The following is a 10,126-nucleotide window of genomic DNA, read 5'->3' as shown; positions in this document are numbered from 1 at the left end:
ATCACGTGGGCTATTCGATGCTAATACAGTACGCCACAGGATGTTTTTGTGCTGGTCAAGGGCAGTCAGGTCTGGAGTGAACCAAGGGCTATATCTGTTCCTTGTTCTACATTTTTTGAACATGGAATGCTTATTTAAGATGGTGAGGAAAGCACTTCAACAGAATAATCTATCCTGTTGCCTAGTCACGTTATCCTTACCAATATGTACATATCTACCTCAATTACCTCATACCCCCTGCACATTGGCTTGCTACTGGTACCCCGTGTTTATAGCCAAGGTAGCTTCATGTTATTATTTTTTCATTTTCTCCTTTTTCTCTCTGCATTGTTGGGAAGGACGTATGCACTTCACCTGTTTACAAAGCATGTGACAAATTACATTTGATTTGAGCTTGTTATGGTGAAATACAGGTAAAAAATAGTTTTAAAAAATTAAAAAAGTACAAATAAGTCGTGAAAGAGAGGAAAGGTATTTTATCAAAGCGTTGTGTGTGTGTGAAAAACAATGGCGAGTGAGGAGACTAAGGAGAGTCAGGAGACAATCCAGGCACAGACCGTGTGCCTTCATCTTATGAAGGAGACGAGGAGGGAAATCCCTGGCCGCATTTCAGTCACCAGTTTTCCTTCAAGTAAAGGAGAAGCGACAGTGTAATCATGCAATGCAAGCTGCTTACCCAGGATGGCGGAGGTGGCTTCCTACAAAAACTCTGCCTTGAACCTCAGGAAACATGTAGAGGTAAGATATCTAGTTATGAATGCTAAATAAAATGTCGCTATGGATGGCTTTAGAAGCTAATAGCCTAGTTATTTAGTATGCTAACATTAGCTAGCTATCCTTGCAGCTACAATAAATGAAAGAAGATTTGTAATTTGTAGGCAGGATGGTGGCGTACACAGTGTTGATTACTTCATGGAGCAAAAATATATATATATATTAATAATGGAGTATTTCTGTATATACAGTGCATGAGGAAAGTATTCAGACCCCTTTACCTTGTCCACATTTTATTATAGAATACATCTTTCCCTCATCAATTGACACAATATCCCATAATGACAAAGCAAAACAGTTTAAGACTTTTTTGCAAATGTATATATTTTCTTTAAACATAAATACCTTATTTACATAAGCATTCAGACCCTTTGCTATGAGAGTTGAAATTGAGCTCAGGTGGATCCTGTTTCCATTGATCACCCTTGATGTCTCTATAACTTGGAGACCACCTGTGGTAAATTCAATTGATTGGACATGATTTGGAAAGGCACACACCTGTCTATATAAGGTCCCACAGTTGACAGTGCATGTCAGAGCAAAAACCAAGCCATGAGGTCAAAGGAATTGTTTATAGAGCTCTAAGACAGGATTGTGTCGAGGCACAGATCTGGGGAAGAGTACCAAAACTTTTCTGCAGCATTGAAGATCCCCAAGAACACAGTAGGCTCCATCATTCCGAAATGGAAGAAGTTTGGAACAACCAAGACTCCTCCTGGAGTTGGCCGCCCGGCCAAACTGAGCAATCGGGGACGAAGGGCCTTGGGAGGTGATCAAGAACCTGATGATCATTCTGACAGAGCTCCAGAGTTCCTCTGTGGAGATGGGAGAACCTTCCAGACGGACAACCATCTCTGCATCACTCCACCAATCAGTCCTTTATGGTAGAGTGGCCAGACGGAAGCCACTCCTCAGTAAAAGGCACATGACAGCCCGCTTGGAGTTTGCCAAAAGACACCTAAAGACTCTCAGATCTGATGAAATCAAGATTCAACTCTTTGGCTTGAATGCCAAACGTCACGCCTGGAGGAAACCTGGCACCATCCCTACGGTGAAGCATGGTGGTGGCAGCATCATGCTGTGGGGATGTTTTTCAGTGGCAGGGACTGGGAGACTAGTCAGGATCGAGGGAAAGATGAACAGAGCAAAGTACAGAGAGATCCAGTATGAAAACTTGCTCCAGAGTGCTCAGGACCTCAGACTGGGAAGAAGGTTCACCTTCCAGCAGGACAACGACCCTAAGCACACAGCCAAGACAATGCAGGAGTGTTTTTGGGACAAGTCTCTGAATGTCCTTGAGTGACCCAGCCAGGACCCAGACTTGAACCCAAACATCTCTGAGGACTTGAAAATAGCTGTGCAGCGACGCTCCCCATCCTACCTGACAGAGCTTGAGAGGATTTGCAGAGAAGAATGGGAGAAACTCCCAAATACAGGTGTGCTAAGCTTGTATCATCATACCGAAGAAGACTGTAAACCGCTGCCAAAGGTGCATCAACAAAGTACTGAGTAAAGGGTCTGAATCTTAATGTTAATGTAATATTTCAGTGCTTTATTTGTTATAAATTTGCAAACATTTCGAGAAACCTATTTTTGCATTCGGGGGTATTGTGTGTATAATGATGAGGGGGAAAAATGATTTAAACCATTTTAGAATAAGGCTGTAACGTACAAAAACAGTGGAAAATGTTTAGCAAATGCACGGTGTACTTTTTTATAAATTCAAACGCACCACCTGCAACTGACATTTTATAACAGTACCAAATCGGTAACTCCCAGATACTGAAAATCTTTGTTTAAATCACATTATCTGAAGTGACAATCTGTAGCTACTATTACGGGGGCCTAAACTTTACGTAAGCATTCATAACACCTTTATGAAGCCGTGTATGAGTTGTAGTAGGCCTATCAATCATTACATAAACTTTAAAATTGATGTACTCATTCAACATCAGTGTCTCTCACAAGTAATGGTATGTCTACACATCATTTGTATTGTATTGAGTATGTTTGTGTGTATGTGAAGTGAGAGAGAACAATAGATGGCTTGGTTTAAATGAATTAATCTTGCATATAACTGTGTGAGTACACAATAGGTACAGCTGGACATGGTACACCTTTTAAGGTCAGAAAACATCTGTATAGCCCCTTTTCTATCGCAAAGGTTTGCTCATTCATTTTGCATTTCCTCAACTTTGTGTTGTTGCCTCTGTTTTTACTACAATTACTTTTTAAATGAGATACTTTTTACTTTTGCTTGAGTATTGTTTTACATCAGTAGTTTTACTTTTACTTGAGTAAAATTGCATTATACTTCTAGTTGAATACTTCTAGTTGAGTAGGATATTTCAGTACTCTTTCCACCCCTGCTTTTTATTCAGTTTCTGCAGGTTTCTGACCTGGCCACGATTGTAGACGTTCTACCATCAAGCATGTGGGTTACTGTTGGAATGATAAGAAATGGTCTGTTGCATGTCTGATGATGCTGGAATCCTGCCTGTGTACAGTGTGTGTTTTCTTTTTAAATGCTACATCAATATCGTGACCATAGGGGTTCACAGAACATGCTGGGCGAAAGTAAATTGCAAATGCAAATGAGGCATGGAGAGATTAGTATATAGGGCTTCCAGTGTGTTTCTTGGAGAGCCTTCAGAATGCTAATTAAAGATGATTGAACCCTTCATTTGCCCTGGGTCCCCGGCAGACGGTTAGACGGACAGCACGCCCCAGCCTCCACGGTTCTCCGGGCTTAATCACTCCAGGGGTTGGAGAATGTTTACTGCAGAAAGTAGCATCTCCAGTGTGTTTGGCCGCTTCAATCATCTAGAGGGCCCGAACCACTCGACAGAAAGACATTTCCTGTCTCAGGGAATCAAACAAATGGTCAAACCAGATGACCAAGATTTCAAGAGAAGCTCTAAGTGGATATGTGACCTCTAACCCCTCACTGTTGATTTATTATCTCAACCTGCAGTCTCTAAAAGTGAAGCTAAGTCAGCACGCACCTTGGCTAAACAAAAGCGATATGCTCTTAAATCGAAGCAGGAGACTCCTGAGACACTGTAGGCCAGCACCGTTGGGTGCCTAGTTTGTTCAGCACTGCATAGGAACGAAAGCAGAACATGGCGGATCAGAAGGGATCCACACACCCACTGGGGTCCCGTGGCCATCATGAAGAATTTCCTGATTATACATTTAATCTTTCAGCACCTCCGCTGATGGCCATGACGTTTAACCCTGTTCTGCCCAGAGAGGATGATGTGGCCCTTGGTTATGCACATGCTCACTAGTCATACACTGTGGCCGTCACCCTAAGTCCATTTCAAAGAGGTTGTATTGAGGAAGAGGTTTGCCTAATGGAGAAACAGAAGAAACTGCCAGTGATTGAAATGTTTGGCACTTCAAATGACCCTTGAACAATAGGTTGAACAAGGGAAGAAAATATGCTCTGTAATCCTCATATGGAGACAAGTTACTTTTCATGGATTAGGAAAGATACAAAGTAAATGTAAGAGCTGCAACACATAGAATTAACCTCTTACACTTATGGTGGCGCTATTTCATTTTTGGAAGAAAAACGTTCCCGTTTTAAACAAGATATTTTGTCACAAAAAGATGCTCGACTATGCATATAATTGCTACTGTTCGAAAGAAAACACTCTGACGTGTCCAGAAATACAAATATCTTCTCTGTGCGTGCCCTTTAACGTGAGCTTCAGGCAAAACCAAGATGACTTGGCATCCAGGAAATGACAAGGATTTTTGAGGCTCTGTCTTTCATGATCTCCTTATATGGCTGTGAACGCAAGAGGAATGAGTCTGCCCTTTCTGTCGTTTCCCCAAGGTGTCTGCAGCATTGTGACGTATTTGTAGGCAGATCGTTGGAAGATTGACCATAAGAGACCACATTTACCACGTGTCCGCCCGGTGTCCTGCGCCGAAATTGGTGCGCAAAAGTCACCTGCCAGTATTTTTCCATGGGGCACAGAGAGAGAAGCAAGCTTCCACGAACTGCATGTCAATGAAGAGATATGTGAAAAAACACCTTGAGGATTGATTCCAAACAACGTTTGCCATGTTTCGGTCGATATTATGTAGTTAATCCGGAAAAAGTTTCACGTTGTAGGTGACTGCATTTTCGGTTCGTTTCGGTAGCCAGGCGCAATGTAGAAAACGGAACGATTTCTCCTACACACAGACGCTTTCAGGAAACACTGCGCATTTGGTATGTGGCTGGGAGTCTCCTCATTGAAAACATCAGAAGCTCTTCAAAGGTAAATGATTTTATTTATTTGGTTATCTGGCTTTTGTGAAAATGTTGCGTGCTACATGCTACACAAAATGCTATGCTAGCTTTGCATACTCTTACACAAATTAGTCAATTTCTATGGTTCAAAAGCATATTTTGAAAATCTGAGATGACAGTGTTGTTAAGAAAAGGCTAAGCTTGAGAGCAAACGCATTATTTTAATTTTATTTGCGATTTTCAGAAATCGTTAACGTTGCGTTATGCTAATGAGCCTGAGGCTTAGTCACAATCCCGGATCCGGGATGGGGAGTTTCAAGAGCAGTGCAGCCAAAGTGTTCACAAGGCCCAAAATCCCTCTCCAAAGAGGTCCTGGATATCCCGAGGTCCATCGAGCCATTCTAGTCCCCTGTTACAGGTTTTCAACGCAGAGACACTGAAGGCTTACACAGGCAATGACTCTGATGTGTTTGTCACATAAGTCGACTGTCAGATTTATGGTGATGGTCTTCCTCCACTTCCTCTCCATCACGGCAAACTACTTTCTTTGAGGGCCATTCACCACCTTTTTGTGTGCGTAACCTTAGTCCAGTGGGATAGCATAGGGGCTAGATTCAATGCGTACCTCGGAAGATCCGCGTTATAGCGCGATTGAAATTTAAAGGTAATTTCCGATTGAGCCGACATCTACTGAGTATTCAAAACATTAGGAACACCAGCTCTTTCTATGACATAGACTGGCCAGGTGAATCCAGAGGAAAGCTATGATCCCTTAATGATATCACTTGATAAATTCACTTCAATCAGTGCAGATGAAGGGGAGGAGACAGGGTTAAGAAGGATTTTTAAGCCTTGAGATAATTGAGACATGAATTGTGTATGTGTGCCATTCAAAGGGTGAATGGGAAAAACAAAAGTTTGATGTGCCTTTGAACCGGCTATTTTAGTATGTGCCAGGGACACTGGTTTGAGTGTGTCAAGAACTGCAACGCTGCTGGGTTTTTCACACTCAACAGTTTCCCGTGTGTATCAAGAATGGTCCACCCCCATAGGACATCCAGCCAACTTGACACAACTGTGGGATGCATTGGAGCCAAAATGGTCCAGCATCCCTGTGTAATGCTTTCGACACCTTGTAGAGTCCATATCCCAACAAATTGAGTTTGTTCGAGGGCAAAAGGGGGTGCGACTCAATATTAGGAAGGCGTTCCTAATATTATGTGTATGTAGCGTTTACCATGAATGCAGTATGCAGTCTCTGCGAACGTGAGAACATTGCCTTTAAATTTAAATCGTGCTTTAGTGTAGATCTTCCATGATCCAGAATGAATCTAGGCCTAGATCAGAAACAATGATGATGAGCAGATTTAATAGATGGGATGAGGGAATGAGGAGTCGAGCTATTGAGCATCAAAGTTGGACACAGATGGGAATGCTCTGGCACTCCTCATCGCAGATATCTGCCCACATCGGACAGTACCAAAGCAGAGTGTTTTAGTGTTTGTGTCAAGACATGAGTGAGGTCTTCAGGAACTCGATAGTTCCCACTTTCTCAGATGGTGAATCAGCATAGGCCATTAGCTCATAATAGTGCACATAAAAATGAATGCAAATTCATCTATGAACCAAAAATTCTGGAGGCCTATTTTAACTAAAGTCTGATTGCAACCCAAACCCAAACCCAAAATCCATGACAATCCCTGGATTAGGTGATATCTTGAATCATGCATTCCTTCTTGGACATTATATGTAAAAATATATTTATTGAATGCCTTCTCAGTAGTCTATTACACTTCTTATTGAGCAGTGTATTGGCCCAGCGTTGTCCGAGGTAAGCAGTCATTGTAAATAACAATTTGTTCTTAACTGACTTGCCTACTGTAATTAAATAAAGGTTAAATCTATTGGTGAGGCAGCACACTTTTTTTAGGGGGGGGGGGGTTACAACCAAATCATGGGCTGGTGCCACCAATTGAAAAAAAATGGGCAGATGTTTTAGTAAGTGGTGTCAGGTGTGGTCATGTGACGGTTCCAAGTGTCATATGTCTGTACATTTGATAATTCCAGTGCTATTCAATATTTGCGATCCCTGAATGCTATTTGTTCAGTATAAAAACACAATTTCTAACATATCAACCTCCCTCAAGCATTGTGGTGGTGTTATGGGGTATCCAGGACACATTCAAGTGTCCTTTCAATCTCGCCAAAGTGTCCGAAGGCCAACTTGGAGAGAGGGGTTTGATCTTTCGCTTTGGCCTTGTGGACAATTAAAGCATTTACTGTAGCAATGCCCACAAAGTGGTGATTTTTTTTATACCACTTCCTGGTCTTGTGGAGGACCTGCTAGTAGTCTATCAGAGCATCAGACAGGTTGACACTTCCCATGCTGGCATTGTAGTCCTTCACAGAATGGGGACATTCTTCCCTTTTCACCCTCCTTCAGACATGGTCGTTATTGAATACCTTATACTGTGTGGGGAAAATGGTTACTTACCTAGTGTCCTTCTATTTCACAAAAAGCAGCTTGTTAGTCCTGATCCAACGAGCCAGGTAGCAATAGTTTGCATTACGCATCAAAGGTTCTAAGCCTTTCTTTGTACCACCCATGTCAACTGTATATCACTGGAAAGCTTATCATTAGCTATAAGACTGTCTAGGTACCATAGTAGACAATCCCCTGCGTAATGGATGCCTATGGCATGTAAGCAGGCAGCATGATATTTTCATGCGCAAAGATATAGTCACTCGGAAGACATTCAATGTTGCCATTAAGTCATACATCATCAGATAACATGACATTAGGCTAGATTTGCCCCCCCCCCTCCCCATGTAGCTATAGCTCAAACACAGACCAAATTGAAGTTTAATGATCTAATCCACATTTGTACATTGCGCTGTTCCGTACATTTGACCTTATTTTAGCTCCCCAAAAACGTGATACTTCCAGGTCAACTGTAATATGAATACCATTGTAAAGCACAATTTCTCCCCTTCACAGCAAAATCAATGACGAGACCTTCATGCTGCCAGTCTCTGCACGATTGAAGAAGAATTGGAGCTCCGCCAGGTCTTTTTCAAAATGGCGGGTGAGGAAGCGAAAGCTACTGCGTGATAGTGAAAGGGGGGAGGTTTGCCTTGTGGGGAAACTTCTTCTTTTCACCAGATCTGTCCAACTTCTCACCTCTAAAATGTAAATAAAACACTATAAATAGTTGATATAATGTCTCATTACATAACTATTTGAAAGTTTGTGTCGAATTTGAATAGGGTTTTTTGGGCAGTGCTAAATTTACCTTCACAATCAAACTGTGACTGTCACGGTTTTTGAGTCTTGATGGCTCACAGTGATTATGTAAATAATTAACAATTGATTGAGTTAACTATTGATGAACTTATGAGTAATTAACTTTATAATCACCATTACACTCACCATTGATCATTTCTTGTTTTTAATCTGTGAGAGAAGCGCTACACCTGGTGGAAAGAGGCTGTACGGCACACAATGAGTTTCATAATGCCGTACATTACAGAACGTCGTGACACCTCACAATTTAACGTAAAGCGTCAGAGGGGTCAGTTATTTACATTTTTCTCCAATACTATTGGTCCATTACCATGTCAATCAACACTTGAATAGAAAAATAGTTCACACCCCGCATTTTGATGCCAACACAGTCGCTACAGTCCCATTAGTTTTCATTGCAGCCTCGTTTGAATGCTGCGATTGCGCGAATGTGTACGGATCAGGGTTAGTCACAGTTATCTTGTAAGAGGTATGCTGTTTGGTGAAAATGTTGTGTAAAATAAAGCTTTCGACTCTCGGGGCTGGTGATCAATAGCGGTAGGTCACAGGCAAACAAATAAGACACCTTCATGATCTGTGGAGTCCCAGCTTTCGGTGGGTATTGACGTATTCCGTTATTTATCACAATTCTAACCAGAATGTAGGTAGCAGCCATCTTCAAATGAGGTCATCGGCTTGGACTGCCCTTATAGATTCGTATTCCCATATATGGTAGTAAGTCACACCCCTATCTGCTTTTGCAGGGGCTACCGTTCTCATACCAGGCTGAATTTAATTAAAAACATCTGACATACATATTTTTTTTTAAACGGTCATTTTGATATCATGGATGGTCAGTCCTTACATCCATAGATCTGTCTATGAATTTTAGAGCCCCTTCCCTCAGCTTTTTACCAGTGGCAGGGAGTCACAGGCAGCTAGTGGCACCTTCATTTGGGAGGACAGGCTCATAGTAATTACTGGAAAATAATACATTGAATGGTATCGAACACATCAAACACATGGTTTCCATTCCATTTGCTCCATTCCAGCTGTTATTATGAGCCGTCCTCCCCTCAGCAGCCTCCTGTGTGGGGTATACACTTCGTTACCGTTTCAACTGCTGATTGGCCCTTTTACTATGAGTACCAGTTGCAGTCAGATCAAAAGGTTTGGCAATTGAACTCTACCCACTTTTCTCTACTGAAAAACATTTCTCCCTACAATCATACATTAACCGCAACTTCAATGTGTCACACTCCAGTCATCACATCAAGCACCTTTTGACCTCGGGGCGCCAGTCAAAACAAGTGTAAAAACCCCACAAACAATGGGGGATAGAAGGTTTATATTAAGTCTACAGGTGCTCAATATCAGTGATGGATCACTTCAGCAGTTGAAACAATTCTTGAATTCTTGGCTGCCTGGGTGGATGTGGAGATGTGGAGCCAATGACCAGGTTGACATTCTTCACCATTTCCTCGACTCACCCTGCGTTACCTTGCAGGTCTCTTAGCGGCCCGCATTTTCCAGGCGACACATCCTTTACGGCCGCCATGAAGGAATCCCAGCAGGCCTGGGCAGCAGGTGTGAGAAGCGAGGCAGACTTTCCAAGGATGTCAAGTCGACGGAAGACTCAATAATGTTGCTCGGCCAACAAAGGGACTGGAATTTAGGAGGATGCCTGTGGACATGCCGCAGATGGAGGAGATAGGCTCTTTCAATAGGCTCCTGAACTTTGGGCCAAGAACTTGTGTATACACTGGGGGGATTTTTTTCAGTCACTTTAGGTCAGGGATGGGAAACTTTGATGGGGGAGGGGC

General features: G+C 42.3%; 1 long non-coding RNA gene across 1 annotated transcript; it reads left to right on the top strand.

The window, feature by feature from the left end:
- Positions 1 to 649: 649 nt before the first annotated feature.
- Positions 650 to 9,874, top strand: LOC135545226 (uncharacterized). Its single transcript, XR_010456428.1, has 3 exons — positions 650 to 738; positions 8,019 to 8,106; positions 9,811 to 9,874. It is a non-coding gene; the product is annotated as an uncharacterized LOC135545226 (long non-coding RNA).
- Positions 9,875 to 10,126: the final 252 nt, after the last annotated feature.

Source organism: Oncorhynchus masou, chromosome 9 (genome assembly GCF_036934945.1).
Source record: "Oncorhynchus masou masou isolate Uvic2021 chromosome 9, UVic_Omas_1.1, whole genome shotgun sequence".
Lineage (NCBI taxonomy): Eukaryota > Metazoa > Chordata > Actinopteri > Salmoniformes > Salmonidae > Oncorhynchus > Oncorhynchus masou.
Note: the sequence above shows the minus strand (reverse complement) of the source record. Positions and strands in the feature narration are given on the sequence as shown.